The following is a 9337-nucleotide window of genomic DNA, read 5'->3' on the forward strand; positions in this document are numbered from 1 at the left end:
ATGTGTGAAAGTTTGGAACTTCCTAGAGACTTGTTGAATGGCTTTGACCAAAATGCTGATAGAGACATGGACGATAAAGTCCAGGCTGATGTGGTCTCAGATGGAGATGAGGAACTTGTTGGGAACTGAAACAAAGGTGACTCATGCTGTGCTTTAGCAAAGAGACTGGCAGCTTTTTGCCCCTGCCTTAGAGATATGTGGAGATATGACCTTGAGAGAGATGATTTGAGGTATCTGGCAGAAGAAATTTCAAAGCAGCAAAGTGTTCAACAGGAAGCAAGGCATAAAAGTTTGGAAAATTTGCAGCCTGATGATACTATAGAAAAAGAAAACCCATTTTCTGGGGAGAAATACAAGCCAGCTACAGAAATTGACATAAGTAACAATGCGCCCAGTGTTAATCACCAAGACAATGAAGAAAATGTCTCCCAGGCATGCTAGAGGCCTCTATGGCAGCCCTCCCATCACAGGCCTGGAGGTCTAGAAGGAAAAACGGTTTTGTGGGCCAGGCCAGGGTACCCCTTCCCTATGCAGCCTTCAAACATGGTTCCCTGCATCCCAGCTGTTTCAGCTCTAGCTGTGGCTAGGAGGGGCCAATGGACAGCTTAGGCCATTGCTTCAGAGCGTGCAAGCCCCAAGTCCTGGCCGCTTACACATGGTGTTAGGCCTATGGGTACACAGAAGTCAATAAATGAGGTTTAGGAACCTCTACTTAGATTTCAGGGGATATATGGAAATGCCTGGATGTCTAAGCGGAAGTTTGCTGCAGGGATGGGGTCCTCATGGAGAACCTCTGCTAGGACAGTGTGGAAGGGAAATGTGGGGTTGGAGCCCCACAGAGAGTCCCTACTGGGGCAATGCCTAGTGGAGCTATGAGAAGAGGGCCACCATTCTCCAGACTCCAGAATGGTAGATCCACTGACAGCTTGCATCGTGCACCTGAAAAAGCCACAGACACCTAATGCCAGCCCGTGAAAGCAGCTAGGAGGGGTATTTTACCCTGCAAAACCTCAGGGGCAGGGCTTCACAAGGCCATGGGAGCCCACCTTTTGTGTCAGCATGACCTGGATGTGAGACATGGAGTCAAAGGAGATTATTTTGAAAATTTAAGGCTTAATGATGGCCTTATTGGATTTCAGACTTGCATGGGGCCTATAGCCCGTTTGTTTCGGTCAATTTCTCCCATTTGGAATGGGTATATTTACTCAATGCCTGTACCCTCATTGTATCTGGGAATTAACCAACTTGCTTTTGATTCTTTAGGCTCACAGGTGGAAAGGACTTGCCTTGTCTCAGATGAGACTTTGAATGAGTTAAGACTTTGGGGGACTGTTGGAAAGGCATGACTGGATTTGAAATGTGAGGACATGAGATTTGGGAGGGTACAGGAGCAGAATGATATGGTTTGGCTGTGTCCTCACCCAAATCTCATCTTGAATTGTAGTTCCCATAATTCCCACATATCATGAGGGGGAACTAGTGGGAAGTAACTGAATCATGGGTCTTTCCCATGCCATTCTCACGATAGTGATTAAGTCTCACAAGATCTGATGGTTTTATAAAGGGCAGTCTCCCTTCACACATTCTCTTGCCTGCTGCCATGTAAAACACATCTTTGCTCCTCCTTCACCTTTCACCATGATTGTGGGGCCTCCCCAGCCATGTAGAACTGTAGAGTCAAGTCAGCTTCTTTCCTTTACAAATTACCCAGTCTCAGGTATGTGTTTTTGTTGTTGTTGTTGTTGTTGAGACAGAGTTTCACTCTTGTTGCCCAGGCTGGAGTGCAATGGTGCAATCTCAGCTCTCCGCAATCTCTGCCTCCCTGGTTCAAGTCATTCTCCTGCCTCAGCCTCCAGAGTAGCTGAGATTACAGGTGTGCGCCAACTCACCCAGCTAACTTTTGCATTTTTAGTAGAGACGGGGTTTCTCCATGTTGGTCAGTCTGGTCTCAAGCTCCTGACCTCAGGTGATTCACCTGCCTTGATGCTGGGATTACAGGCATAAGCCACCACCCCCAGCTCAGATATATCTTTATTAGTAGCATGAGAACAAACCAATACACCATCCTAAATTTCTCTTGCTTAACGTTTATGTGGTAAATATTTTCTCTTTCTTTGCATTTAACCTATCTCTGTCTTTACATGGGAAAAAGGGTTTTTGTAAACTGTTACAAAGGTGGTTATTACCTTTATTTTATCATCTCTTTTTAAAAAAAAGAAAATAGAGACAGAGTCTCGCTCTGTCACCCAGGCTAGAGTACAGTGGTGAGATTATGGCTCACTGCAGCCTCAAACTCTTGGGCTCAAGCTATCTTCCCACCTAAGCCTCCCAATAGCTAGGACTATAGGCATGCCCTACCATGCCCAGCTTACAATCTCTGTCTTCTACTTGGTATGCTTAGACAACTTATATATAATTATCCATATGATGAGGTTTGTATGTACCACATCTTTATTTGTTTTCTACTTGTCACATTTACTCTTTGCTTCTTCATGTACTTTTCTGCCTTTTTTGGTATTAATTAAATATTTTTAGTATTCCATTTTATCTCTATTATTATTTTATTAGCAATATCTCTTTTTTATATTTATTTTTAATGGTTGTGTCAAGGTTGAACATATATAGCTATAGTTTATCATAGCCTACTTCCACATTATATTGTAAAAATTTATAGAAGTAGTATACTTCTATTTCCCTCCTCTCATCTTTTGTGCTATTGTTTCCATACATTTACTATAACCTATACTATAAGCTCCACAAAACACTATTATTTTTGTTTTAAATAGTCAATTATATTTACATGACAGTAAAAACTAGAGAGAGTATTTTTAAAATATTTACCCACACATTTGCTATTTTCAGTTATTTTCATTATTTTGGTGGGGGAGGGAGAGAGAGAGAGAGTGTGTGCGTGTGTGTGCGTGTGTGTGTGTGTGTGTGTGTGTGTGTGTGTGTGTGGTATGTGTGTGGTTTCAAATTTCTACCAGAAACCATTTCGCTTCAGCCAAAAGAGCTTTCTTTAACATTGCTTACTAGCATAGACCTGGTACCAATGAATTTTCTTAGCTTTTATTGGTCTGAAAGTCTTTATTGTCTTCATCTTGTAAAGATGATTTCATTAGGTTTAGAACTCTAGGTTGACAGCTCTTTCAGTCTTCCCCCTACATACACTCTGTAAATATGTCATTTTTAAATGCATTCTCAAAAAGTCTGCTGTCATATTTATCTTTATTTCTCTGTATATAATGTGTATTTTTACTTTGGATGCTTTTATTATTACTTATTTCTTCTCTAATGCTCTTTTTTTTTTCCTAATATAGACCCAATTTTCTGACATGTATCATTTTCCTTTTCACTGTAAAACTTCTTCTAACATTTCTTGCAAAACAGGTCTACTGATAACAAATTCCCTCAATTTTTATTTGTCTGAGAAAGCCTTTATTTCTCCTTCATTTTTTGTTATGGACTGAATGTTTGTGTCCTCCAAAAATTCGTATGTTGAAACACTAACCTCATTGTAACAGTTTTTAGAGATGGTGTCTTTGGGAATTAATTAGAGTCATGAGGGTGGAGTATTCATGAATGGGTTTAGTGCCCTTATAAGAAAGGCCAGAGAGCTAGTTAACTCTCTTATTTCCATGTCTAGAAGTTGACCGTCTGTAACCTGGAAAAGGTCTCCTCACCAAAACGTGACTATGCTAGCAACCTGATTGTGGGATATCGAGCCTCCAGCACTATGAAAAATAGATTTCTGTTGTTTATAAGCCAAACTAGTCTATAATAATTTGTTACAGCAGCCCAAACTGACTAAGATACCTTTGAATGATAAAATCAGAAAATACAAAACTCTAGATTGGTGGGTTTTCTTCTCATAGCAGTTTAAATTTTGCACTCTCCTCTCTTCTTGCTTGCATGGTTTCTGAGGCAAAAGATGTAATTCTTATCTTTGCCTATCTACAGATAAGATGTTTTTATCCTCTTGCTTCTTCCAAGAATTCTTAATTTTATTTATTTTCAGCACCTTAAATATGCCTAAGTGTCATTTCTTTGCTTGTTTGATTATTGCATTTATCTTTGGTGTTCTCTGAGCGCTCTAGATCTGTAGTTTGGTATCTGACATTAATTTGAGGAAATTTTCAGCCATTATTACTTCAAATATTTCTCCTGTTCTTTCTCTTTTCTCCTTCTGGTATTCCCATTACACACATGCTACACATTTTGTAATTGTCCCACAGTTCTTGGATACTCTGTTTCAAATTTTAGTCAGTTCCACTGAAGATAGAGAAATTGTGAAAACAGTATTTCCTAAGATGAAATAGCGGAATAGAAATAGTTGATTCATAATCACCTTAAATGTTATCTGCATAGCTGGAAAAATCCCCTTCCTAAATGCTATCGTAAAAATTCACTAATTTTGCAGGTATTAAATCCACTGCATAATTTTAGATAGACAGATAATGGAAGTAGCCATTCTGACAGTTAAAATACTCCAGGGAAGGAAACTTAATTTTTAAGTCTCTGAAAATAATTGCAAGTAGAATTTTGTATTTTTAAAGCTACACAATTGGGACTGTTTCTCATGATAAAAATTACATTTCTGATATCTTTGCATGCCAGTAGTATTAACATTTTATTCAGATACAAATACACAGTTTAACTATTACTGTCTGAAAATCATTAGATAGTAATCTCTCCATTTACCCTAACAAAAAAGGACCCAGGCCTAACTGGATCAGGTTGATATAATAAACCCAATAAAAGGTTTTCTTTCCCATTTTCAACACAGTGTTAAAACTCTGAGAATGGTATTAATATACTGGGCAGAGTATAATAGGCTATGGCGTTAGTTTCAGATGATGAGTAGCACAAAGCTTTCCCAGTTCTCTTGCTTATAACTTTCTGCTTGGTCAGCTCTAAATGAAGAGCTATTAAGTTGGCAGACAGTACAGGAGGGAAGAAAAAGCAAAGAGCATTTCATTGAGCATATTACTAAAACTCTTCCCTACGAGGCTCTCAATAATGCAGAAAAGGGCTGTTATAAAGAGTTGGGAACTCCTCTGGGGCAGAAATTTGTGTTTCATTTTACTTCTGTGTCTTCAGTGCCTAGTACATTTCTGGACACAGTGCAGAGATGTTAACATCTCTTCCTTCCATTGTTGAAGTGGTGGTGAAGAGAAGGAAATTAACCCAGATGGGGTTCATTCCTCCTCTTATCAAAGATATGCCTTCTCTGATGGACTCACAGTTCACCTTTATAGCCAAAATGTGAGGTCTTACTGTTTTATTTGTCTTATGTCTTGTTTGAGAATCTGTATATTTCCAGCAGAGGCAACAGCATGTGATAAGGTTGGGAGGCATAAGATTGTACAGCATGTTTGTGAAACAGTTTCTCTCTCTGTCTGTTTTTCCTTTCCTATTTTGCCTGTGTAGAGCAAGTGCAGAGATTACAATGAATCATATTCCTTTGTTCATGAAATGATATCATAATTGGTCTGCTCAGGTTTTATTTATATCACTTTTTCTCATAGACAGGCTTCTGGCTTGTGACAAATTAAGGATCCCATTGATTATGTTTATAACAAATAACCCCTGTAACAAAAAGTCATATGAATTTTTAATTGCTTTGTAAATTATTTGTATAAAGACATATGAGGGTCAAGATTCTGGAAAGAAACTGAAGGAAGAGAAGGAAACTGACTCCTTGTAGCTGCTTTTTCTCTGCAGGCATTCGTTGATTTTGGCCAAAGGTCAAGAGTCTGAGAATCAAGCTTTGACTGAGCAGAGGCATAGAAACCAACAGAACTTTTTGGAAGTATTGTAGAGCTGGAGACCAAAGGAGCATCAATATACTTTCAGGTTTTCCCCAAAGACATTTGCCAAATTCTGAAGCTACATTAGCTGGGAGCCTAAAAAGCTTAAGCAGACGACCTTAGAAAAGCAGAATGGACACTGAGGAAGTCTCACTGTGCTAAGGAAACAAAGAAAGAGCTCAGGATTTACCAAAATGGGGATCACCATGGCCATACCAGGCTCTTAATGGAAAAATCTGAAGGGCTATACCCTAAGAGCAGGAATAAACTGTAGGTAGATGGAGATTTATAAAAATTGCAACTAAACATTTTCTTAGCTCAGCTCCTGATCAGATCAAGTAATCAGTTCTCACTTTATGTGTCTAATAAAGGGTGAGTCAACTCTGGTAAAAGACATGCATCATTTAAAGCCTCTAAAAATTTTAAAAACCACAATGTCCAGCATACAATACAATTAAACTAGAGTTAAGAAGCAGGAAAGTGACTGATAATAAAGAGATTAAACAGATAATGGAAGCGGACTGAGAAATGAGCCAGATACCAGGCTTGCAAACAAGGATTCAAAATAAATAAGATTAATATACAAATAAAATAGAAAAAAGAGATAGAACACAGGTATAGAAACCTGAAGTTTTGTTATAGGGAATCTATGTTTTAAAAGAACTGGCCAGGCGCAATGGCTCACACCTGTAATCCCAGCACTTTGGGAAGCCGAGGCAGGCAGATCATGAGGTCAAGAGATGGAGACCATCCTGGCTAACACGGTGAAACCCTACCTCTACTAAAAATACAAAAATTAGCCAGGCGTGGTGGCACACACCTGTAGTCCCAGCTACTCAGGAGGCTGAGGCAGGATAATCGCTTGAACCCAGTAGAAGGAGGTTGCAGTGAGCTGAGATCATGCCACTGTACTCCAGCCTGGGTGACAGAGTAAGACTTTGTCTCAAAAATAAATAAATAAATAAAATTAAATTAAACACAAAAGAATCAAACTGACATTTTAGAACTGCAGAATACAGTATCTGGGAGGCTTTGCTTCTAGTATAGAAGGGGTAAGCTTCTCATAAAACCATTCCTCTTTCAAATGACAGCTATAAACCCTGGAAAAATATAAAACAAAGGAAAAAAAAACCATCTAAAGGCTCTGGAAATTGAAAAACACAAGCTGATTATGAAGAGTTGCACTTTGAAAAGTGACTATCATAGAGTAAATCTCCTATTTTTATATTCCTTTGCCCTGAAGGCAGCAATAGGCATAGTGTCAGCAGTGCTAGGTCTCTAAAATGCCAATAGAAAAACCCTTGAACTTATTGTCTAGAGGAAGCAGGGAAAATATCCAGAGACAACCACAGCCACTGAATAATGAAAGGAGAACTTTGGAAAATAGAAGGTCAGTGAAGGAAACAGCTCACTCCTATGGCTGGTCAATGAACATGCGTGCAGCTAAACTTTAAAGAACCAAGGCACCACACAACACAGACATGACAGTGTGCAACTTAAGTGTAACTCTTAATAAGTATGATCCTCCATGTTCCAGCTCTTCAGGTCAGAATAGGTTCAAAATCATGCCTCAAGTGGGGCTACCAGGACTATCACAGGAACTGATAATTAATAGGTGTCTGTTGGGACTGACTCTTATGGCATAGCTGCCACAAGTTGTGGAAAGAGGGTTTAGGAGTATCATTTTTAGTCATTAATTCAACTATTATTTATCAAACTCCTACTGTGTTTCATGACAACCTGTCTCTCTGGACTCATCAACATGCCAGTCTCTTAGCTTAGTAAAATATTAATATAAATCTGCAACAGGGAACTGGCCTGGGATCCTAAAGAAAATTATTTTCATTGAAGTTTCTAGACAATGGGAGGGAGATATCTCACTGAATCTTGAGACAGTTACCATGGTTTATGTGCTGCCATATTCCAAATTCATAACACAGTGCCTGGCCCAGGGTAAGTGCTTGCTCAATGAATGTTTCTTGAACTTTGGAGAAAAATTTAGCTACCTCACCCCAACTACCCAAGGACATATTTTTCCTTCTATCTGTCACTGTAACAGGTAAAACTTATAAAACTTGGCTTCGAGTCACTTAGGCTGATGTATGTAGATGGAAAGGCACTGTGTGGTTGCCAGGGCCTTTATGTACTTCACATATTTAACTGTATGAGTTCCAATTGTTTTCAATCTTTGTGCAAGATTCAAATGCCTCTGGAATTAGCATAGATTGTGTTCCTGGGCTTAGGCCATCTTCCCTTCCCAGCAAATGAACAACCATGTGTACAGTAGCTCTGACTACTGGGAAGATATTACTACTCTACTGCCTTTCCAGATACCTTGAGTGGGACCATGATACTGTGGTTGACCATTTCTAGCATTTGCAGCTGCCAATATATGCAACATCTTCTGTAATCATCCAATCAGAAAAAGATTTCTACCCTTTGCTCTTGCTCAGCTTTCTCTGAAACACCAATAATTCATAGATTTGGTTTTTTGTTTTTTTTTTGGTGGTAATTTCTGTATTTTCCAGGTGGTTTTCATTCCTTTTTGTTGCTTTTTTTTCTCCTCTGACAGTGTATTTTCAAATAGCCAGTAGAAAAGCCCACCAAAAACCCAGTCTTTGAGCTTTCCCTCTGTCTGGTCCATTCTACTGTTGAGAACCTCTAATGAATTCTTCAGTTCAGCAAATGCGTTTCTCATTTTCAAGATTTCTGTTTGATTTTTTAAATATTATTTCAGTCAAAAATTATAATGAAGTTTATTTTATAACTTACCGTACAGCTACAGTTATCAAGTAGTATGTGCATTTGGTATAAGAATAAACATATGCAGTATATGGAAGCAAAGAGACCTACATAATCAACAGCCAAATGATTTTGACACAGGCGTTAAGATAACTCAGTGGGGAAAAGATGATCTATTTAACAAATGATGCTGGAAAAATGGGATATCCATTTAGAAAGAAGTGAACCTAGGCTCTCTCCACATCATTTATCAAAATGATCTTAAAATAAATTACAGACTTTTGGTTCCAAAATGGTAGCATAGAAGCAAGCTGGCATTACTCCCCCACAATAGAAAACCACAAACAAATATACAGCATCAAGATTTTTACCAGCAACAATCCAGGACTCAAATATGAAGCTAAGACAGCTCCTACGACCACAGAAGAGTGAAAAACTCTGAGCAAATGGTAAGAGAATTGGACTTTCACATACGTGATGTGTCCCCCACCTCTACCCAGCACTAAATGCATGGAAAATCTTCCCCGAACTCAGAATTTCTCCTAGAAAAAGTGAGATTGAAGTGATCAATTAGCTTACTCACCATCTTGGGTGCCTTGGCAGGAGACCTGTCTTTGCCTTGACCCATGGGAAGCATTGTGACTCCTTGAAGAGAGAAATATTCCCAAGGACAGGCAGAGACAAAGGAGGGAGGTGAGATTGTCATTCACAGCCTGGAAAGGAGACAGCATATAAAAGAGGTTATTCCAGAGGACCATGTTGTAGGAGGTATGTTCCACAGGTCC

Source organism: Sapajus apella, unplaced genomic scaffold, assembly GCF_009761245.1.
Source record: "Sapajus apella isolate SASKATOON/1434 unplaced genomic scaffold, GSC_monkey_1.0 scaffold1, whole genome shotgun sequence".
Taxonomy (NCBI): Eukaryota; Metazoa; Chordata; class Mammalia; order Primates; family Cebidae; genus Sapajus; species Sapajus apella.